A 24,439-nucleotide genomic window follows, 5' to 3' on the forward strand; every position below is an offset into this window, starting at 1 on the left:
TTTTATTGGAGGTTTTGGAAAAAAATGTTATGTAATATTAATGACAACAGACAAAGATTAAGGCAAGCATAGTCCATCAATTTAGATCAACTGCTAGCAACATCTACAGCACCCAAATTAGAAACACTGAACTCTGTTGAATTGCAGAATTCATCACAGTGAATGTTTCTCATTTTGCAGTGTTAAGCTGCTAACTGTAACTGGATACTTTTAAAGCAGACCAATAACAAGGATGATTAAAAGAGTTTACCTTTTTGTTACAGCTACTTTTCTGAGTTCTGCTTGCTGAAGCTGTCAGCTGCCTAAAGGAAGTGTGCTGCTGATCACAGCAGCGAACATTTCCGGTACATCCTGTGCTGTTATATTCACTACATTGGTCACCATCTCTTTAGAAAATTCTATTACGACACGTGCATCTACTCTCAGGCGTACACCAGCCCTCTAAACTGCTAGAAATACGGAAGCTCACCTAAGAAAACTGTGCAGTTATCTACTGCTCTATCATTTCACTTCTTAGAAACAAGTAGCATTGATTGCCAAATTTATTTTTAAACAAAAACCGCAAGAAAACTGAAACTTATTTTTCTGATATAATTATTGTAGCTCATTTTGATTTCTAGGACAGAAACATTCCAAATTTCAGTGAGAGAATAACAGCACAACGTTGACTTAAGGTATAGTAAATGTATGAATGAAGTAGATATCCAATTTACAACTGTATTTCTTTTACCCTAAATTAAGTAAAGCACTGCTATTGAAACCAGTAGTTGTTGGGAGTAAGATGAATTTGGGTTTTAGGCTTGAACAAAATAGTCCCTATTATCCACGGGGTTCACCAATGATAAACATACGGCATGAATCTTATGCCTACTTCTGTGCAAGAAAATGGGCGCACATCTTGGGCCCACACACATGTGAAGAAGGTACTTTTGTGAGGTTTGCACTGAAATAGGCCCTCAGTTACTTTTTAAATAAAAATTGGACAATGCTGTAATCTGCAGGTAACACGTGGCTAGTGTGACTCGTTGGCATTTTTCATAACACTGTTGTTTTGGGGTCAAGTTAAAAAGGTGGACAGGAGGGACAAGCAAGACAAGGCACCAAGACAGAGAGTTCATGATCTCTCAATAAATCATGAAGCCAAACTTTTGCAAAAAGGTACGTGATTTTCCTTTTTTTTAAATTTCTAAAATAGAGCAAAGTGTTTTTTAACAGCTATTTGCCATTTTATTCCATTAGAAATATGGGCACACAAGTGTCATGTGAAGGGCTTGGTCATAAGAAACAAATGTTGAATAGTATAATCACTAGAAACTCTCACTTTTGCCAAGAGTTTAGTAGCAAGGTACACCACAACTATTTGCAATTGTCAGGGGTTTTTTAAAAAAAGTTAGTTCCTTATTTTGGTCCCCAAAATTTGAATCATATTTTTTGTTAATATACTCATGTGCTGGAATAAGATTCTTCAGTGTTGCAGCTTGGATTAGAAACATTAGCAGTCCTTTTGTAACCTGTACATGGTCCAAGTCAAAATGTCATCACCATCATTTAAAGTAGACCATTTTGTTTGGGTAGTCATGTGATTTTATATTTGTCCTTTTTCAAGAGAATCATTTTATTAGTTGTGTTGCAGAGTGCACTTGTGTTGCTGGCTCCTTCTCCTTCTAAAAGCACCAAAGTTGCCAGTTCCCATGCAAATATGCAAGAAAAGACACATTTTTCTTGATTTCCCTTCATTCATTGATGACAGCACTTTCGTAGATGAAATGGCATTTGTTTACAACGGGAAGCATCTGGGCTGCTATTGTCACAGATTTCTACCCAAGTGCAGTTGTAAAAGACAGCCAGGAAGCTACAGCTGTACAACGTTTGACTGCTATCGAGATGGCTCGGATTTCAACCTCAACCATTCACCTGAAACCAGGTGCTCTCCTAAGCACTTTAAGTTTTAAAGATTAGGGCCAGAATTCATTTTAAAAGTACCATTTCAAATGCTTTAGTGTTTGGCTGTTTATTAAAAATCCACTATCAGGGTTCATTCTGACTCAATTTATGTTGTAAGCACGAAGAAAGCCTGCTACAGATCAGCCATGATCTAACCGAATGGCTGAATATTCTATTTCTGTTCCCAATGTTTCCATAGAAGATTTAAACCATATGACAACGCTATACCTGTCCACCAAGGTGCACTGAACATGGAAGGCTAAAATAGCCATCCTTTCTTCCAAAATGTTCACACTACAGTTAGTTTTAATTTCTTGCTGAGCATAGCGTAAAACAATAAAGCATGAGCACCTTTATACCAACCAAGATCTTTCCACTGTTTCACATGAAGATATCCAGAGCAGTTGTCCCTTTGCTTGTCTGCTGTTGATGGCAGTAACAGCATCCTGCTGCCTGAGGCCCATTTTGATCATCACATTGACACAGGGCACTGTCCCATATCACATACTTGACTTTGAGGTGACAGTGCTTTCCTAAAAAGGAGTGCGCAATAGCCATCCAAGTTCTCTCCAAGTTCCTTGTTGAGACCCAATTCCTATTTTTTTGAAGTAAAACAATGTCTATGGCTGCATGAAAGGACGTGATTTTATGAATCTTTGAATGACCAGCTCCCTTAAAAGCAAGCATGTTTTAGCCCTTTTGGATCCTGTATGAGAGAAGTGTGGGTTGATGCAGGCAATGCTCACTCACATCTGCCATCTTAGCTCAAAGTCATGGATTTACTTTTCCCTAAAATCTGGGAGAGCAGTAAATGTGCTGTTTCACCTTTGCAACAAGCGGTTGTAGAATGTTTTGGTCAGATTCCTGATTTTTCTTCTTATTTGCAGTGAGCACATTATTACTGCTGTCTCCACACAGTTGAGTGACTCTTGTACTTGCTGGATGGTATCAGACAAAAGCATAATTTGAGCTCAGCTTTCATTACTTTAGCTTCGCCTCAGATGACCAATGATCCAAACCAGCCTTGGCGAATCAGTCCAACTTTAAGACCTGGATTAGAATTCAGCTTCTGGGCACTGAAATTTTATCTTCAAATATAAATTATACCAATCTTTGAATTCTTATTTAAAGTAGATTTTGTCTAATATGCTAATCAGCTGCCCACTTCTAAAGACTTAATGAAGGGAATGTGCTTACCTAGACTCTGGATATAAATAATCTAGGAGAACAACATCTATCTTAATTAGGGAATGTGTGTGTATATATATATATATATATATATATATATTTGTGTTAGCCTGATGGTAATTCAGTGTTAACAGAACTGATTCATTTGACTATTATGTTTTCAGTTATAGATGTGTTAATGGATCAGCTACTGTAGTCACTCCTCCAGCTCTAGAAGCCCCATCAAGCTTGTCTTTTCTTCGACTGAAGTCTCTTGTGCCCACCCAACCGTGTCCTTTACCCCATCATTGGCAGCGTACCTTCAATTACCTAGGCTCCACATTCTGGAATTCCACCCACTAAACTCTCCCACTTCTCTACTTGCCTCTAAAAACTTCTTTTGCCAAGCTTTTGGTTACCCCTCCTAATCTCTGCTTCTTTAGCTCAGCATCCATTTTTTATCCTGACTGCACCTCTGAAACAACTTGGGAAGTTATCACCAAGATGGGCATCAGTTCAGCTACCGCTGCTGCTTCCTTAACTTCCGCTTGCTCACCAAGCCAAGCCTTCCCCCAGGATTGCCCCAATCCTAGCCCTGCACATTCAACTCTCTCCAGTTTCTCTCCATCTCATCTCACGACAACTTCGCCTGTATTAAATTGATAATGACTCAACCACCTTTCCTGACCGTAACATTCGCTGAAATTATAAATACAGTTTCCTCTCCTCAGGTGTTCTCCCCTCCTAGTCCATCCACCATTTGAAAATAGCAGTGATAATTATTTCCTTAAAAATCTATCCTCAGCACTTCTGTCATTGCAAATTTCCATCCTTCCAACTTCCCTTTTCTCTCTGAAGTCTGGAAACATTTTGCCACCTCCCTGATCTACCCTTTTCTCTTCAGCAGTTGTCTGGATTTCTTTAATCAGGTTTCATCCCTCCTGTAGCATCAAAATGGCCCGAAGCAAATTCACAAATGACAGTCTCTGTGACTGTGATTCTGGTGTCTTAACCCTCCTCATCCTCTGTGCAGTCTTTGACATGGCCAATCACAATAGCTCTCCTCTGTTCTCAAAGCTCGGTGGGACTACCCTCTTTTGGTTCCATTCATACTTACCTGATCATAGTTAGAATACCTCTACAACACTTCTCTTTCCATTCCTACAGTCACCTCTGGAGTTCCCAAAGAATTCATCCTTGGGTTATTCCTCTTCACTAACTGTCAAGTGAGACAGTAAATTCATCTCAAGCCAATACCACTCTAACATTGTGGAGGTACTGGACACCTGTAGAGGTTGAGTGTAGCCGGAAAGACAGTCACCCCTTACGGGCTGACCAACATTGATCATTTAGCACCATTACTTTTATGGCTACAGTAGTCTAATGACTATGGTACTAGGCATGTGGCTCAGGTATCATGAGTTCAAGTCACAGCATGATAGTTTGTAAAACTGAATTCAGTAGATCTAGTAAGCTGGAACTAGAAAAGTGACCATGAAGACTGAAGAATTATTGTAAAAACTCAATTGGTACATTAATGTTTTTCAGGGACGCATCCCCCCTACACAGTCTGATCTCCAAACCTACACAACAAAATTGATTCAATGCCATTTGAATGACTGGAGGTAGCCAATAAGTAGAGTCCTTCCAGTCACATCCACATCCCTGGAACTAAACTTTAAAAAAAGTTAAAATACGGCACTGGAATGGATGGAATTTTGAGAATAATTGAAAGGAAAACATTATGCACAAATTTCTCTCTAAGATGTCACATCTCACTACAAGAAGCAGCATGCAACTGACTCACCTGAAGGGTGAAATATGGAAGAGTTCCTATGACTGTCAACATATTCCTGAGCAGTTAATTAGATTAGCATACTAGCACAATTAAAATGTTTTCATGAAAACATTCACGCCCTTAATTTCCGAGGCTTAACCATCCCAAAGATAGGACAGTGATTCATTTCATAGCGTGTGTACAATTGTAATGGCTTCTGTGATGGAATCTATGGTTTGCAGGACCAGTCGGGGGGGCAGGGGGGGGTGGGTGGAAGAAGTGTGTACAAGCTGTTGTCTGAATAGATGACTTGTAAAATGTTCTGTTAGGTGCACAGACGCTGGTTTCAAAGCTTGTTTTATTTTATAAAACAGAACCTAACTGAAAGGGAAACCAAAATTGAAACAGCAACTGAAACTAAGGGCTGAATTTTATGTTTTGAACGCCGGTCCCGCCGTCAGGCGTGGAGTCAGCTGCATGGCACATTAGGGGATGGAGCAGTCGGCTGCAAACGATTCAACGGCGGCTGGCCAATTAAGACTAATGAGCCATGAACTTCGACCAATTGCGTGGTCGAATTCTGACCCAACGGTGGGGAGCACGGCATTAAGTGGTGCCTCAGCAGGGTCTGCCACTATTTTTAAAGGGCTGCCGGCTCTGCATGGAACTCCACATTGGAAAGGCCTGGAAAAGGAGGAGGTGACATCGGATGATTAGAGATGGCTGGCAGGAGACCCTGCACAGCTCCAGGCCTTCCTGATGCCTCCCTCCAAGAGCGACTACAGGTTGTCAAAGAGAGGAGGGACATCTTGTTCCCAAGGGATGGGAGGAGGAGACCGGGGAGTCAAACCAACCAAGCTCCAGATCACTGAGGAGGACAGCAGCCGTGGCGTAACCCCATGTATGCGGATTCAGTGCCACAAGCTGCTCAATGACCTCATCCATGCTGTGACTGTGAGTATCATTTAATTTCTTCATCTTGAGCCTTGCATCTGTCAAAGTAGGACGTTGCATTGGGACAAGAGAAATCTAACCCCCAGACGTGGACAAACGGACAGAGGATGCAACATGAATGTCAGCAGCCTGTCATGGTGGCCCTGAAAGCAGGACCCCTGTCATATTTAAATCTTGCGAGATCCCTGGGAAGGGAACGCATGCAGGAGGCGTCTGTGTGCCCCCATCAGTGTCAACTGCACTGCCAGCAGCCTATGTGTTGTGACTGATGTCGCGAGGCACCCAACATCTCTCTTCCCTCAGTCTGTAGATGAAGACAGCACACAATCATAGGGAGCGGACGAAGACTGGAGGTGGGCTACCATTGCTGCATATGCTTATGCCGATGGAGGAAGAGACCATGGAGCTTGCCAGACCACGGGATGGGAAGGATTATTGCAGACGGAGAGACAGGGGCATTCTACCAAGATAGTAAGTAAGGTTTACATGGGGCATAATGCTGTATCTGCTCATCAGACATCTGGTGCACACAGGGTCTAGGGGTGTCTGCGATGGAGGGATGGCAGGCCCTTAACCCTTACATGTCTTTGTTCTGTCATGCAGGTCAAGCTATGCCAAATCGGACACCAGTGGAAAAAGCTGTGGATCCTGCAACTTCTGAGGGGCAGGTAGAAGCCTCAGAGGGTCTATCGGCACCTCATAAACCTCCACCAGCACAGATACATGCACCTCGATGGGTTGTACACGAGTTTAGATCTGGGCACAGAATCTAGTGAGCACAGCACACACGTGCCTGAGCAGCTGATGGAGGTGGTGACAACCTATAGAAGCTTGTACAGTCCATTTTTTTATGTTTTTTACTAGTTTACTTTCATATTCTATTTTCTCTTTCTTTATCAGTTTCTTGGTCCTCCTTTGCTGAATTCTAAAATTCTCTCAATCTTCAGGCTTACTACTTTTTTGGCAACTTTATAAGCCTCTTCCTTTGATCTAATACAATCTTTATCTTCTATTATTAGCCATGGTTAGATCACCTTTCTTGCTGGAGTTCTGTGCCTCAAAGGAATATAAATCTGATGTAAACCATGTATTAATTCTTTAAATGCTAGCCATTTCCTGTCTACCGTCATACCTTTTAATGTAGTTTCCCAATCTACCACAGCCAATTTGCCCCTTGTACCTTCGTAGTTTCCTTTGGTTTAGATTTAAAACCCTAGTTTCGGATTGAACTACATCACTTTCAAACTTAATGGAAAATTCTATCATATTATGGTCACTCTTCCCTACAGGCTCATTTACGCGATTATTAATTTGCCCTTTCTCATTGCACAATACTAGATCTAAAATAGCCTGTTCTCTAGTTGGTTCCTCAACATACAGTTCTAGAAAACCAACTTGTATACATTCCAGGCATTCGTCCTCTACAGCATTAGTGCTGACAGGTTTACCCAGTCTATATGTAGATTGATGTGCCCCATGATTACTGTATTACCCTTGTTACATGCACCTCTAATTTCCTGATTTATACCATGCCCTACATTACCATTACTGTTCGGTGGCCAATAAAAAACTGCTCCCAATGTTTGCTGCCGCTTGCTGTTTCTTAGCTCCACCCAAAATGATTCTACATCTCGATCTTCTGATCTAAGATCCTCTCTCAGTACTGTACTGATCTCATCCTTTATTAACAGTGCAAACTCACCTCCTTTTCCTTTTTGCCCATCCTTCCTCAATGTCAAATACCCTTGGACATTCAATTCCCAGCCTTCGTCACCTTGCAGCCATGTCTTCGTAATTGCAATTAGATCACACCTGTTTACTTCCATTTGTGCCGTCAATTCATCTACCTTGTTGTGAATGCTGTGTGTATTCAGATAGAGCGCCTTTAATTCTGTCTTTGTATTATTTTCGCAACCTCTAGCCCTTTCTGCTGGCACACTCTTAAGTTTATATGCTCTGTCCTTTCTTGCCACACTCCGATTAGCAATTCTCCTATTGCTACCTTGCTCTCTAGCCTTGCCCTCTCTCTTTAATTTATCACATCTTCCCTCACTTGAATCCTCACCCCCACTATTTAGTTTAAAGCCCTCTCCACCACCCTAGTTATATGACTCACAGAACACTGGTCTCAGCACAGTTCAGGTGAAGACCGTCCCAACGGTACAGCTCCCACTTTGCCCAGTACTGGTGGCAGTGCCCCATGTATCGAAACCAATCTTTGTTGTATCTTATGGTTAATGTGTAATTTGTAATATATATATATATATATATAGATCATGATTTTTCTGTGAATTCATGTTTAATTTGTTGATTTTGGGTTCATTGTTAATGTAAACATTATTAAAGTGAAATCTTGTCCATTTGTTTTTTTTATTGGGGTCGTTTGATAATTTTGGTTCTTTTGGATTGTTGATCTCCACGGAGATCATAACACTTCCTAGTGGTGAAGTGACCTTTTGTCACTCGATTCTTCTGAAGAACAAAAGGTACAGGCCATTAGATGGGGGAAACATTCACCTCTCATTACCCTGTACCAATAATCACCATATCCTAAAGCTGGTGTGATTGCACTCAATCTTATGTCTTGGATTCTAAAGTGTATTTGCATTTCCTCCATGACATTTCAACTAGGCTAGTAAAGGGGCCTTTGCCTGCAATTGCGTGCACAATAAGGTAGCCAGACCATTAGATCTAATTAGTTTCAAACAACTGTCAATCAAAATCTCAATTATCTTAATGAAGAAGGTCATTCAATTAGCCTATAAAAATATTTATTAAGCGTAAATACACAGTATGGAGTACTTAACTGGCAATTCATTAGGAAATAGTGGCACCAAGGACAGAAGATAATTTTCTGGCACCAGAATTCTCTCAAAAACCCTTCTTGCATAGAAACCAAGGACTAATTCATAGCTTAAAAATTTGCATAGTTTCACAGTGCTGCAGCAAGGGTCCTGGTTCACCGTGGATAGTTAAAAAAATATATATAAATCACGCTGTTTTTTTTATCAGCCATAATAACATCCTTGTAATTTTGCTGTAATAATGAGCTTGAACAATTTGAAAGGCATCCAGTCAGTAGCATCTCTACCTGCATAATACCAGAGGAAAGCAGAGTCGAGACAGGTTGGCAGCGTGCTGAGCAAGTGAGGTAAATAGTGTAAATTCAGGCAGGGCTGGTATTCCATCATAATTTATCCTGACCTCTATAATTTACAACACTGCATCAAGCTGTGCCATTGAATTCCCACAGCTTTTTGTTTCAGTACAATGCAAAAAGACAATTCTTTACCCTGCCTTAAACAATTTATTATACCAGTACCATTGACTGACATTTTGATGTATTTAAACTACCTTCTTTTTAGAAGTAATATAACCATTGTGGATTATGGACCAACACTATAGTTTGAATCCTAACAGAAATTTATTATAGAAAAGTGCAATGAAAGATGCTTACCAGATCCAGGCTATCTCTTAGAAACCCTCAAATCAAGAGGCAGAGTCCCTATAAATTGCAATGCAGTATTAATTGTGTGACTTCCCAATATTCTACACTTGCTTTTTTGCTGTTCAAGTTAAAAAAAAAACCTCTCATTTACATAATATATTATCAATTGGAAACACTGTGATGTGCTTCCAACAGTGGATCACTTCTGAAGTGCAAGAGATGGTTGTTCTGTAGACAACTACAGCAACTGTTCAGCACTCAAGAATTCCACGAACAGGAATATAATCGTTGACCAGCTCATCTGTTTGCAGGTTATTAGTTGAGGGAATAATGGAAGTGCCATGGTGAGCCTGAGCTGGATGGAGAAGAAATGAGATGGCCAATTAGGGCAAATCCAGTCCATCACACAGCGTGTTGGCTGATCTTTAACTGGGTCACAACTATCACCGTTTGCTACTGGATAAACCACATACCCATTAGATATTTGGTAATAGTGGCCAATTAATACTGAAAAAAGGTTGTTGCTAGCAATGCCAACAGGAGCAATTTATGACAAGTTGTAAAGTGCTTTAAGATTTTTCAGATTGTAGACAAAGTAGAGGAGAGTAAAATCTCAAAATCTCTCCCCCCACCCAAAAGAAAAATTAGCTTGTATACAAAACAGTAATTATCTAGCCTTTCTGCAAAATGCTCTGCCCTGTGGCACTTCATTGACCAATCCCTCTTCCATTTTGCCACAACACCCCTGCCCTCCAAAATTCTCTTCTAAAACCACCTCTCTTTTTTCAATGGATCATGTGGGGCAGAGAGAAGCGAAAGCACCTTTCCCCATTGCGTGACAATTCACTGAAGTACGAAAACATGAACCGTTTGACAACTCTCCCTTTGTGTTCTTTGACTTTGCAACACATTGTTTTTGTTGCCAATATTAATTTTCTCTTAAATGGCTGCAGAGTTTTGCTCTGTGAACGGAAATGTGACAATATTAGCAGGAGCTGCCCCACAACTGAAGGGTGGAAATCCACTGATCAAGTATCAGTTCTGACTCATTGGAGGCCTTACTTTAATTATCTGAAAATATACCTAACTTTAAATGTAGAATTAAACAAAAAAAACAAATGGAATAGATGTCGTGATACATAAAAATGAAAGCTCATGATTTATTTTGGTGAATATTACAAAACAGGGCTGCTATTAAAAGTGACTACAAAGTGTTACTGGTCATCTTTTCTGTAGCTGATTGGAAAATAAAGACTACACAAACTATACAATGCATTTGGTACAAAATATTTACCATTCCTACTGATTAGGATTACCAAGTAAAATTGTAAAGATTAAGATTTTTGCTTTTAAAAGAGGATCCTAAAACACTGAAAATTGTTACAGACAGAAGCTAATTGGGTAATTCAAGGGAACACCGCAAAGCAGATTTGTGTGCCCTGACAGCACAGATCCTTAAACAGCCTGGGCCAAGGTGCCTGGAGTTGGCAGCAAAAGACACAATATGCTGGTAGGTCTATGTGCAAATACTAGAATCACATACAGTTACAAACACCATGAGTAGAGTCATCAGTTATTTATCAGTGTAACATGTATATACGTCTCTGCATTCTCTTTGAAGAACACATACTATTGTACCAATCACATAACACCAGCTTCCAAGGTCATTGCTCCCCCTTTACTAGACTGTAACTAACATGCCTGCCACACAACAGTGAAATATGAATGAAGATTTTAGGCTTTCCCATTTGAGCAATGCCCTCCATCTGTGAAAGGCATTCATCAGTACCAAATGGGCAGATCTCGAGCACTGATGTTCTGAAACTAGCCTCAAGAAATTCATGAGCACAGCCTTAAGGTAATTGGTTTGTTCATCTGTTTATGGCTCAGAAGAGCTGAAAAATCAAATTCTTGCATTCAACTGTTAAATTGGGTCAGGCTCAGTTTGATCTGTGCAACAGATCACCCTGAGCAAAAAGAAAAAATAATATATGAATCAAACAAAAGTTGGGTTTATGGTCTTTCTTTGATTTTGTGGTTTCAAAAGGTAATTCTATGCACCTAGCTCATGATTGTGACAAGGAAATGACTAGGATCTGTCATCCAACATTAAGCCAATGGATGATGTTTTGAAAAAGGGACAGATTGTAATGCATTAGTTCAGCATGCCCACCATTTTGGGAGGTGTTTTGCTAAATTGAAGTGACAGTGCAGCAAACTTGCAGATATAAGGAGGGCTCTTAAACATGACCTGCTTTGGAAAATCTTCTATATTCAGACTTCTTTTCTTATGCTAACAAAATGTCAGAATTAACTCAGTGGTAGCTCCAGCATCTCTGAGTCAGAAGGTTGGGATTCAAGTAGCTCTCCAAAGACATGAGCGCGTAACCCAGGCTGATACTCCAGTGTAGTACTGAGGGAGTGTTGTACTGTCAGGAGGTGCTATTTTAGAGAAATAATTAACTTAAGGCTCCATCTGTCTTCTCAACTGAACAGAAGAGATCTCAAGGGGCTAGTCAAAGAACAGAGAACTTCACATACAGATTATCCAGTCAGTTCACTCATTGTGGTTAGCTGTGTGTAAATTGACTGCTGCATTGCCCCACATCGGCGACTGCATCAAAAGTACTGCATTGATGGTGAAATGCTTTGGGTCATCCTAAGGTCACAAAAGACTCTGTATAAATGCAAGTTCTTTTTAAATTTAGTTGTGAGATGTGGGCGTCGCTGGCTAGGCTAGCATTTATTGCCCATCCCTAATTCCCCTCAAGAAGGTGACGGTGAGATGCCTTCTTGAACCACTGCAATCCTCAGGGTGTAGGTACACCCACAGTGCTGTTAGGAAGGGAGTTCCAGGATTTTGACCCAGTGACAATGAAGGAGCAGCGATATAGTTCCAAGTCAGGATGGTGTGTGGCTTCGAGAGGAACTTGCAGGTGCTGGTGTTCCCATGCATCTGCTGCCCTTGTCCTTCTAGGTGGTAGAGGTCACAGGTTTGGAAAGTGCTGTCTAAGCAGCGTTGGTGAGTTGCTGCAGTGCATCTTGTAGATGGTACACACTGCTGCCACTGTGCGTCGGTGGTGAAGGAAGTGAATGTTGAAGGTTGTAGATGGGGTGCCAATCAAGTGGGCTGCTTTGGCCTGGATGGCGTCGAGCTTCTTGAGTATTGTTGGAGCTGCACCCATCCAGGCAAGTAAAGAGTATTCCATCACACTCCTGACTTATGCCTTGTAGATGGTGGACAGGCATTGGAGAGACAGGAGGTGAGTTACTCACCGCAGAATTTTCAGCCTCTGTCCTGCTCTTGCCACGGCATATATGTGGCTGGTCCAGTTCAGTTTCTGGCTAATGATAACCCCCAGGATGTTGATAGTGGGGGATTCAGCGATGGTAATGCCATTAAACGTCAAGGCGAGATAGTTAGATTCTCTCTTGTTTGAGATGGTCAATGCCTGGCATTTGTGTGGCGCAAATGTTACTTGCCACTTATCAGCTATCACATCATCTTTTCCCAAATGTGATCTGGGCATTGCAGCGCGTAATTGGTCACTGGACCTGAACAAAATGACCCTGGAACAATAAAAATTCACATATAGCAAAGGATAGAGAAACTGCATACATTCTGGGCAGAAGGAGGAAAATATCACGGGATATCAGACGGAAGAGAAGTTTCTCCGCCCCAAAAGTTGCTTTTGTCTGTCATGTTAGGAGTCCCAGCTCCCAATGTACAGGTCTCATGGTGGCAACACCAAAGGCAGGCAAGCAAGCATACCAATTGGCTATAGTTGCCAGGCAGGAATGCCCAGATTCATAAGCCCTTTCTACAAGACCAATCTTTGAGCAGCTAAAATGCTGCCAGCCTTCACAGATTCAGAAGGTTTTTGTCTCATTGGTTGCCTGAGACCTGTGGATCACTTGCCAGTGGCACCAGTACAATAGAAAAGCAGCTGTAGAGCTGTAAGTCTGAATAGCAGACAAGCAGATAGAGCAGTTAAACAGTGCCAATTAACACCAATGAAAAAACAGCTGGAGAAATATCCATATGGAAATAGGAACGTATTAACTCATCTGTGTGCTGTCAATGAGCATGCTGATCAGAAGCAGTTCCTCTGGCTACTGAGCTTTCAAAGGAATTAACGAGTAGCTCACTTCCATTGACAATGCCAGTCCTAACACTGTGGATCCTGTCTGGCTGGGAAGAACTATTTGAAGAAGACATGCTTGCATTTCCAATGGGAATGTAGGAGGCAGAAGGAAACAGGCAAGTAGGAAGTTGAAAAAAATCACTTCTTAAAGATTTAAAACTCAAAAAAATGATCAGATATGTTAGACGAAGTAAAGAGGAAAAAATATATATTTGAAGTTAATAAATAACAGGCCAAAGAGAGATAAGAGGATAAAAGAAAATAGTGAGATAAGAAGCTGATTACAGGCAAAATATTATCATGTTTTAATTTTTATGCTAGAAAATGTCCCATGGGAAGTTGGCAAAAATAAAAACAAAATGCTGCAAAATACTTAGCAGGTCAGGCAGCATCTGTGGAGAGAGAAGCAGTGTTAACGTTTCAGGTCTGTGACCTTTCATCAGAACTCAGTCACCACGAAGCGTAAACTTAACTGGAATAAGAGCAGGTTGGAGGAAATCTTGTTGGTTTAACAATAAAGCTGTGATTAACAAAGTGGGACGGAAAAGTGTTATAGTAAGTGTAGCACTTAGGGGGAAGCACACTCAATACGCAAGACTTGATTATGATGAATGGTGAGCAATTTATGTTCAGGATAATATTACAATAATAGATATTCCTGATATTTGAATAGCTTTATGACGAAAACAAATCTTTTTCTTTCAGTGCATATCATGCGAGATGAAAGCTAAGAAAATCAGTTGGTCAAGACAGCCAGCAGTTTTCCTGTGTCGGCTAGGACAATAGGAACAGGAATAGTACGTTCAGCCTTTTCAGCCTGTATCGCCATTCAATTAGATCATCGCTGATCTGTATCTCAGCTCCATTTATCTGCCTTGGTTCCATATCCCTTGCTACGTTTTTAGTCTAAGGTTTAAATGCAAGTCTTTGTAACCATTGACGAAGAGGATTCACTGCGAGACTATTATTGCAGAGTGGAACTGCTTTTGATCCAATGTGGTTGGCAAATCTGGCAGCATCTGTGAAAAGAGAAGCAGAGTTAACGTTTCGGGTCAGTGACCCTTCTCCGAAGAAGGGTCACTGACCCGAAACGTTAACTCTGCTTCTCTTTTCACAGATGCTGCCAGACCTGCTGAGTGGTTCCAGCATTTCTTGTTTTTATTTCAGATTTCCAGCATCCGCAGTATTTTGCTTTTATTATCTGGTTGGCAAATCTATTCATCATATGTTGGAACATGACAACAAATTACTTTCACACACATTACTAATCTTATAGGAAGTGACAGTGTTCTGCATGTATACTATGATTAAAATGGAAGTAGAATTGTTATGGCTGAATAAAAAAAAGAAATTTTATAAAATCTCAAAGTGACACAGTGACAGTATTTTCAATGCATTTGAGTATCTGTACAGTCATCAAGTATTGCTGTATTTCCACATTACTGTGGGTTTATGAGCAACTGAAGATAATGATCTTTCACTGTGAGAAGTGTCTAAATGTGCAGTTGAGCTGTGAACAAAATCACCCTACTATAGTGGTCAATCCTGTGACACCAGCAACTGTTCCTGCAACTAACATCAATTAAGATCATTATTCACCCAGTAATTGCCATGAACTAAACACAGAGTTCAATCATACATTTACTCCTGTGAATGACTCAAGTCTTCAAATTTACAGCCTCACCCAGCTCTGAACTACTTTATCTTGCTTGGGAGTAATCTCTCATAATCCTTTGTTATCTTAATCAATGCACTGTTTGTACAGTTAATCCTCTTTCATCTGTCCTCTAATAAGCCACTTGCCAGGGCTTCTTAGATTGCCATGCTGCTTGTTTCTCCCACCTGTACCAGATTCCTATCTTCCAAATCATGACATTATGGAGTACAGTTAATTTACAATCTAAAATATAATACTTAGCCGGATATAATTAAAGGTAAAGTATTGCAACTGTTTTTTATGGTCTCAATGTCAAAACCTCAATACAGAATAGTCTAAAACCTTAGTGTGAAACAAGAATCTAAACAAGGACTTTAAGTAAAGGTTGGAACTAAGCCTGCAGAACCAAGCTGTGGTGATTGCAAAATGGGCTGTACCATGGACTACACTTTATTTTTTAAATTACAACTTTCCCTGAGCAGAGCTGGCTGGTGAAAATGAAGGAGATCCTTATAAAACAGAAAAAAAATATTTTTAAGCCTTTCGTGTAACTGGGCAGGTTCTACTTCAATTGATCATAGTTGTGCTACTGTCTCCACAAATAAAATTGAATAATAGAATTGGCAAACACGCTTATACTCTGCTCATACATTTAACATTCTGGCCTCTTCCTTGCAATGGAAATCGATATTTATCTAGTTGAACCCAGATTTGAATTTAAAATAAAAGCAAAATACTGCAGATGCTGGAAATCTGAAATATAAACAGAAAGTGTTCGAAATACTCAACAGGTCAGGCAGTATCTGTGGAGAGCGAAGCAGAGTTAACGTTTCCGGTCTGTTTTCTGAAATATTAACTCTGTTTCACTCTCCATAGATGCTGCCTGACCTGCTGAGTATTTCTAGCACTTTCTGTTTTTATTCCAGATTTGGATCTACCTTCATGGCAACATTTTTCTTGTTCCCAATAACCTCAAACTTAAGAAGAAATGTAACACCCCAATGGGACAAAAAGCATAGAGGAGATATAATTAGAAGAGTGCAAATGTCAGTTTTCAGCCACAGGTTTTGCCTTACATTTTTATGGGTAACTTTTTGAAATCATGTTCCAGACATTATTGTGCATTAGTTCATAGCTCAGAAGAGAGATAGTTTAACCCTCTGGGCATTATTCATTTTAAATTTTAAATGAAATCACTGAAAGTTTTTACGCAATATCCCATTGGTAGCTCAGGTTTATAAGCCTGTTCTAAGTATAAATTCAGGTTAAGGAACAGTGTCACAACATATTTTGATTCAAGTGTTAGAAGTGATGTGACAACCAGTTCTTCAACTAAAGATCTCATTGGAAAATTCTGGTCAAATTCAGATAAACATACTCTGCTAAAACACCTACCAAAAGAAACCTCTTTCAATTATTACGTAGTTAATTCCTCCAACCTCATTGTACATAGGTTGATTGGTATTGTGTGGCAAATATTTATATTAAACGTACAATAATTCTTGTATGACAGCATGTGGGTCTATCAGAATGTGACTGACTTGCCAGAAACGTTTAGGCCTCGGCAAGTAAAATTCTACAGTGAAATGCTTCCATTTAGCAAATACAGTTCCTTTGCAGAAATGATCTGAATGTGTAATTGGGTTTTATAATCTTAGAAAAATAATTTAGTGAAGCATTTCTTGCATTACAGGATGCACTTGATAATGAATATTTTTATAATTTTGCAAGATTTGAAATGCAGCTCACACAGTTAGTCAACTGAAAATGAAACTGGGACTTTCCCAACTCCTCTCACCCACTTCAATACGAAGCAAATATAAGCTGCACACTCTAACAACCATAAAAATAGTCAAATTACATTCTTTCTATTCTCTTCTTCTTTAGCCTTCTTATCTCGAGAGACAATGGATAAGCGCCTGGAGGTGGTCAGTGGTTTGTGAAGCAGCGCCTGGAGTGGCTATAAAGGCCAATTCTACAGTGACAGGCTCTTCCACAGGTGCTGCAGAGAAATTTGTTTGTCGGGGCTGTTACACAGTTGGCTCTCCCCTTGCGCCTCTGTCTTTTTTCCTGCCAACTACTAAGTCTCTTCGACTCGCCACATTTTAACCCCGTCTTTATGGCTGCCCGCCAGCTCTGGCGAACACTGGCAACTGACTCCCACGACTTGTGATCAATGTCACAGGATTTCATGTCACGTTTTCAGACGTCTTTAAGGCGGAGACATGGACGGCCGGTGGGTCTGATACCAGTGGCAAGCTCGCTGTACAATGTGTCTTTGGGGATCCTGCCATCTTCCATGCAGCTCACATGGCCAAGCCATCTCAAGCCGAGAGTGTCCATCAAATTAGAGTGATTGACTGGTAGAGTTGTAGACATAAATTATGTCTCACCTTTCTCCCCCAAAGAAAGCTCTACCTTAACCCAGCATGTAATTAAACCTGCTCATCAACGATGAGTGATATAACTGGCAACATTTATATCATTGAAATGTTACAGTGACAAACACAATGCTATTATTTTTCAGTGTGTTATGCATGCAGGTTAAATGTAGAGGCAGAAATCACATTCTAAAAGGGGATATACAGTGAAACGTATCACAAAGATCCCTGTTGTCAATGCATAGCAGTCAAGTAGCATCAAATTAATACTTAGATTTTAAAAATCAGTAGTTGTTTTTCTTACAATGCAGAGATAATCATAGAAAATGCAAATTCTCTGGAAAACTTTAAACTAATTCTAATAATTATTTCTTTGTCAGTCAGAACTGAAAGCCCAACATTAACGTTTCTTCCTCTTTCAGATGCAGACAGTGCATTTCCAGCATTTCGGTTTATTTTAAATATATATTTGCATTCTTCTTCTTTCTTTGGCCTCCTTATCTCGAGAGACAATGAGTAAGCGCCTGGAGGTGGTCAGTGGTGTGTGGAGCAGCGCCTGGAGTGGCTATAAAGGCCAATTCTAGAGTGACAGGCTCTGCCACAGGTGCTGCAGAATATTTGCATTAATTCAATGAATAATTGTGATCAGTGGACAATAGATTGCAAACCAAGTCTGCAGATAGTGGAGAATCACCACAGAATTACCCAAATCAGCTTGTGTCTTTGACTTGGAGGGTAGGGAGCAACTTGCTTCAGTTGGCAGGTACTTGGGGCAATGGTACGGCTGTATCAAAATGTGAACCATTTTGTACTGATACAAGCCAACCATCAAATCATTATGATGGTAAAGCACCCTACCTTAAATTTATTCTCTTCTGTGATAGCCTATAGAGGCAGCAATTTAAAACAGTTATATATTACAAAACACATTTTTAGTGTGCACTGTGCTGCTTCGGTGGCAAAAAATGATCAGAAGTACAAACATTTTTTTCTCTAAACTCATTTGTGCTTTTCCAGCCACACACAAGCTGCTTACATGGCTTGTTTTGTGTGAAAAATCAACAGATTCTTGGTTCTCAACTTATAATAACTGTTGAGTCAGTCTATTTTTACCATTTTCTCCTGAAAGTGTTGAATAATGTGGTACTGCCCTCCAGTGCATCAACAATAGTGCCATTCTTTGCTTACATAGGAACATAGGAAGATAGGAACAGGAGTAGGCCATTCAGCCCCTCGAGCCTGTCCTGCCATTCAATGAGATCATGGCTGATCCGTGGCCTAACTCCATATACCTGCCTATGGCCCATTTCCCTTAATATCTTTGCTTAACAAATATCTACCTATCTCAGACTTAAAATTAACAACTGTTCCAGCTTCAAATACTGTTTGTGGGAGAGAGTTCCAAACCTCTACCACCCTTTGCGTAAAGAAGTGCTTAACATCTCTCCTGAATGGTCTGGTCCTAATTTTTAGACTATGCTCCCTAGTTTTAGAATCTCCAACCAGTGGAAATAGTTTATCTTTATCTAGCCTGTCTTTTCCTGTTAATATCTTGAAGACTTCGATCAGATCACCCCTTAACCTTCTAAATTCTAGCGAAAACAGGCCTAATTTGTGTAATCTCTCCTCGTAATTTAACCCCTGTAGTCCAGGTATCATTCTTGTAAATCTACGTTGCAGTTCCTCCAAGGCCAATGTATCCTTCCTAAGGTGTGGTGACCAGAACTGCTCACAGTACTCCAAGTGGGGTCTCACCAGGGTTTTGTACAGCTGCAGCATAACCTCTGTGTCTTTATACTCCAATCCTCTAGATATAAAGGCTAGCATTCCATTGGCCTTTTTGATTATTTTCTGCACTTGCTCATGACATTTTAAAGATCTACGCACCTGAACCCCCAAGTCTCTTTGGACATCCACTGTACTTAACCTCTTCCCATTTAGAAAGTACCCTGCTCTATCCTTTTTTGGTCCAAAATGGATAATCTCACACTTGCCCACATTGAAATCCATCTGCCACAGTTTTGTCCACTCACCTAGTCTGTCAATATCTCTGCAATTTTATGCTATCATCTAGACTGTCTACAATGCCGCCTAACTTTGCATCATCAGCAAATTTGGATATATGACTTACTATGCCATCATCCAAGTTGTTAATGAATAATGTGAATAATTGAGGCCCCAACACAGATCCCTGTGGGACACCACTAGTCACATCCTGCCAATTGGAGTACTTACCCATTATCCCCACTCTCTATCGCCTACCACTCAACCAACTTCCTAACCATGTCAATAATTTGCCCTCAACTCCATGGGCTTCTACCTTAGTTAACAGTCTCTTATGTGGGACTTTATCAAATGCCTTCTGGAAGTCCATATAAATAACATCCATAGACTTTCCCCTGTCCACTACCTTAGTCACCTCTTCAAAAAACTCTGAGATTTGTCAGGCATGACCTTCCCGTCATGAATCCATGCTGGTTGTCCCTGATTAACTGAAATTTTCTAGGTGTTCAGTCACCCTATCCTTGATTATAGACTCCAGCAACTTGCCCACCACAGATGTCAGGCTAACTGGTCTGTAATTTCCTTGGTTCCCCCTTTCACCCTTCTTAAAAGGTGGAGTGACATGTGCAACTTTCCAATCCAGAGGGAGCACTCCTGAATCTAGGGAGCACTGAAAGACTATAGTTAGGGCATCTACAATGTGCTCCCCTACTTCCTTTAACACCCTAGGATGGAAACCGTCAGGTCTTGGGGATTTCTCACTCTTTAGTTCCATTATTTCCTTGTTACTGATGCTTTACTTATGTTAATTGTATTAAGTCCCTGTCCCCTATCGGCTATTAATTATTTCAGGACTTCCGGCAAGTTATCCTCCTTTTCAACTGTAAATACTGAGGCAAAGTAATTGTTCAACGTGTCTGCCATTTCCCCATTATTAATGACAGTACCTCCATTTTCAGCTTTTAGTGGGCCTACATTGCTCTTGACCACCCACCTTCCCTTTATGTAACTATAAAATTTCTTCTCATTGATTTTGATGTCCCTTGCAAGTTTTCTTTCATAATCTCTTTTAGTAGCTCTTATAAGCTGCTTTGTGACCCTTTGCTGGTCTTTGTATCGATCCCATTCGGCCGGATCTGTGCTGCGTTTTGCATTTTTGTAAGCCATTTTTTTTTTGTTTTATGCTATCCCTAATCTCTTTAGTTGCCCATGGCTGTTTTTTCTGTGAAGTGGAGCTTTTTCCTCTCAGGGGTATATACTCGCTCTGTATTTTGTTAAATGTTTCTTTAAATATTCTCCACTGTTCTTCAGTCGTTTGACCCATTAACAGATCTACCCAGTTTACCGTGGACAGTCTCTGCCTCATCCCGGTAAAGTGAGCCTTACCCAAGTCTAAAATTCTAGTAGCTGATTCGTGCTTTTCACTTTCAAACGATACTTGGAATTCGATCATGTTTTGATCACGACTTGATAAATGTTCACACAAAGTTAGGCTACTAATTACATTTGGCTCATTACTCATAACTAAATCTAATATTGCCTGTCCCCTTGTTACATCTAGGACATATTGCTGTAGGAAACTATCCTGGACACATTCCAGAAATTCACTACCTTTCTGACAGGTGCTAGTCTGCCTTTCCCAATCTATGTGTAAGTTAAAATCCCCCATTAATACTACTCTGCCTTTGTTACACTCTTGCCTAATCTGTGCATTTATACAATCTAACACCTCAGAACTGCTACCAGGGGGTCTATACACAACACCTATTACAGTTTTAGACCCTTTTCTGTTCCTCAATTCCACCCATAAGGTCTCCACTGGATGCTTTCCCCTCATTATATCCTCCCTCACCAATTAGGTGATATTATTTCTAATCAGTAAGGCTACTCCACCCCCTCTGCCATTTTCCCTGTCCCTCCTGGAAACTTTATAACCAGGTATATTTAGTTCCCAGTCCCGACCATCCTGCAGCCACGTCTCCGCAATGGCCACCACATCATAATCTTCCATTTGAATTTGCACCTGCAGCTCATCTAATTTATTCCTTACACTCCGTGCATCTGTATATAGAATTCTTATTTGGGCTATACCCCCTAACCTGTCCCTCAGCACTGGTGCTTTATTTGCCTGTTTATTATTTCTCTCTTCTGGTTTAATCAGTATACTTCTTGCAGTTTGGTAACAATCAGCCTCACCACTAACCTGCACTCCTACCTTCTCCTGTAACTTCCTGTTTTTCCATGTAACTGAACTCTTCCCCCCCACTATTTAGTTTAAAGCCATATCTACAGCCCTAGTTATACGATTCGCCAGGACTCTGGTCCCAGCATAATTCACGTGGAGCCCGTCCCATCGGAACAGCTCCTTCCTTCCCCAGTACTGGCGCCAATGTCCCACGAATTCGAACCCATTTCTCCCACACCAATCTTTGAGCCATGCATTTACCTCTTTAATCTCATTGACCCTTTGCCAATTTTCTCATGGCTCAGGTAGTAATCCAGAGATTATTACCTTTTTGGTTCTGCTTTTTAATTTAGCCACTAGCTGCTCATATTCCCTTAGCAGAACCTCGAACCTCATTCTACCTGTATCGTTGGTGCCTACGTGGACCACGACAACTGGATCTTTCCCCTCCCACTCCAGGTTCCTCTGCAGCCCAGATGAGATATCCCGAACCCTGGCACCAGGTAGGCAACAGAGCCTTTAGGACTCTCAATCATGGCCACAGAGAACAGTGTCTATGCCCCTAACTATACTATCCCCGATTACGACTACATTTCTTTTCTCTCCCCCCACTTGAATGGCTCCCTGTACCACGGTGCTGAGGTCAGTTTGCTCATCCTCCCTACAGTCCCTGCTCACGTCCACACAGGGAGCAAGAATCTCGAAACTATTGCACAAGGACAATGGCTGAGGCTCCTGCAGCACTACCTCTTGGATCCCTCTACCTGCCTCACTCATAGTCACACCCTCCTGTCCCTGACCACTTACAGTCCCAGTTATGTTATAGCTATACAGAACTATGGTTAGACCCCATCTGGAGTCCTGCATTTAGTGCTGGGCACCACACTGCAGGAAGAACATACCAGCCTGGATTTTGCAGTTATAGCAAAGCTGTCAGCATTCGCCATCATTACCGTGCAAAAGTGACAGCAACTTCTGCCATTTGCATATACGCAGTTAAATGTGGAAATCCAGAAGTTGTGTCAGTGATTTATCACTCCTTCACAGGGGGAACTGAAGTCTCTGCAGATGAAAATACTTAGAAATCACTTGAATTGATGTGCACTTTCAGTTTTACGCTTAGTCTCGCTGCAAAAAATCCTTGAAAAAATTATGCCTTGTTCAATTAGGGTTTTAGTGGTGTACTAAGTTCATAATTACTGCTGAGAACCCTCTCTGGCCAAGAAAATGTAATTTTATATTTGTGGAATGTCAAATTTCTCCTTGATGATATAAATGTCATAGTTTTTTTTAACAACAAAAATTACTTTTTTTAAGCTTGTTTATAATATTTCAGCTTCTAACTTAATCCCATGTTTATGTCTCAATCTTTATTTCACTCTCTGGTTAAAATGGTTAAAAAAAAAATGAAGGATAATCATAACTGCATTTGACTTCCTGGATTGCTGTCTGTGAAAATCCTTCAATGTGATTGGTTGCTTAGCTTGCTTGATAGTTGGCATCAGCATAAATATCAGGAAATGTGAAATCCACACCACAGAGATCGTTGGACCTTTATGTGCAGCTTTCTTCGAGGTCAGCGGCGAGCAAGGTCATTTCGCTACTGACTGCAAAACAAAAGCTATTGGGAGTGTCACGCAGATCTACCAGAATGACACTGGGGCCAAAAGGGTTAAATTATGAGGACAGTTTGCATAGACAAGGCTTTATTCCATTGAATATAAAAGATTAAGGAGTGATCTAATCAAAGCGTTTAAGATGATCAAAGAAGTTATATAGGACAGATCGAGAGAAACTATTTCTTCTGATGGGGGAGTCCAGAACTGGGCGGCAGGACTTTAAAATTAGAGCTAAGCCATTCAGGGTGATGTCAGAAAACACTCTTCACACAAATGGTAGTGAAAGTCTGGAACTCTCTCCCTCAAAAAGCTGTTGAGGCTAGGTTGATAGAAAATTTCAAAACTGAAATTTGTTAGGCAAAGGTATTAGGTGTTAAAGAACCAAGATGCAGTTAAGACTCAGATCAGCTATGATCTAATTGAATGGTGGAACAGGTTTGAGGGGCTGAATGACCTTTTCCTATTAGACAGCTGGTGTCGGCAAGCTATTTAGCTGTGGGACTTATCATGTCTGAACCTGAGCCTATCCTTGACTGATATACAAGGGCACACTTTCCAGTAGGGATGACTGGATAGCAATTAACAGCAACAACCCTGGAAGATTTTCCCTCCTATTAGGCTAGAGGCACTGTCGTAAATTGTAGCTCCCCTACCACTCAGCTGAGGTCAATGAATTCAGGACTGACCAGGAATTGAAACAATACTCTTCTTCCTTTGTATAGCTCAGTTCCACATTCACCAGTCTACAATGGCATTGAGCCATTGAGACAAGACAGCATTACTGGGTCTCTCACATACATGCTAACCTCATGTCAAAGATAACAAAGGGAGCTATGTATTGTTGACACTGAACAAAGCATTTGAAACTGGAATACTTTGGGGTATCAACTAACATCTAGTAGGCACCCGTGGTTTAGTATTGAGGCCACTGAAGAACAGGGAATTGGGCTAAGACCTTCCAGCAACACATTAAACTGAAGTGTTCCTTTATGATAAAGATCCTATAACTCTAATCATAAAGAATATTCATCAGTGAGCTTTCAAATGTATCTTGAATCGTGTCATTTCGCCAGAGTTTCAATACAAACAGTATGAGGTATCTCACTGGACTCAACTTGTTAAATATTTCCAAGTGAGATTTAAAACTAGATATTTGAG

At 40.6% G+C, this 24,439-nt stretch overlaps 1 protein-coding gene and 1 long non-coding RNA gene across 14 annotated transcripts in view; one reads left to right on the forward strand and one right to left on the reverse strand.

Annotated features, from left to right (window-relative positions):
• The window catches only part of LOC137373900 (alpha-(1,6)-fucosyltransferase), a 904,043-nt gene that overhangs the window by 283,276 nt on the left and 596,328 nt on the right, over positions 1–24,439 (reverse strand). The window contains exon 7 of one of the 13 annotated variants that reach the window (XM_068039458.1): positions 9,300–9,347. The exons of 11 other annotated variants lie outside the window; for them this stretch is intronic. The gene's annotated coding sequence lies outside the window, so the exon portion shown is untranslated. Of the gene's footprint in view, positions 1–250; positions 318–9,299; positions 9,348–24,439 lie in introns of those variants that run through there. One more of the 13 variants, XM_068039466.1, reaches the window with a different exon arrangement.
• LOC137373901 (uncharacterized) lies at positions 460–5,130 on the forward strand. Its single transcript, XR_010975728.1, has 3 exons — positions 460–674; positions 1,002–1,158; positions 4,660–5,130. It is a non-coding gene; the product is annotated as an uncharacterized lncRNA (long non-coding RNA).

This window comes from Heterodontus francisci, chromosome 9 (assembly GCF_036365525.1).
Source record: "Heterodontus francisci isolate sHetFra1 chromosome 9, sHetFra1.hap1, whole genome shotgun sequence".
Classification (NCBI taxonomy): Eukaryota; Metazoa; Chordata; class Chondrichthyes; order Heterodontiformes; family Heterodontidae; genus Heterodontus; species Heterodontus francisci.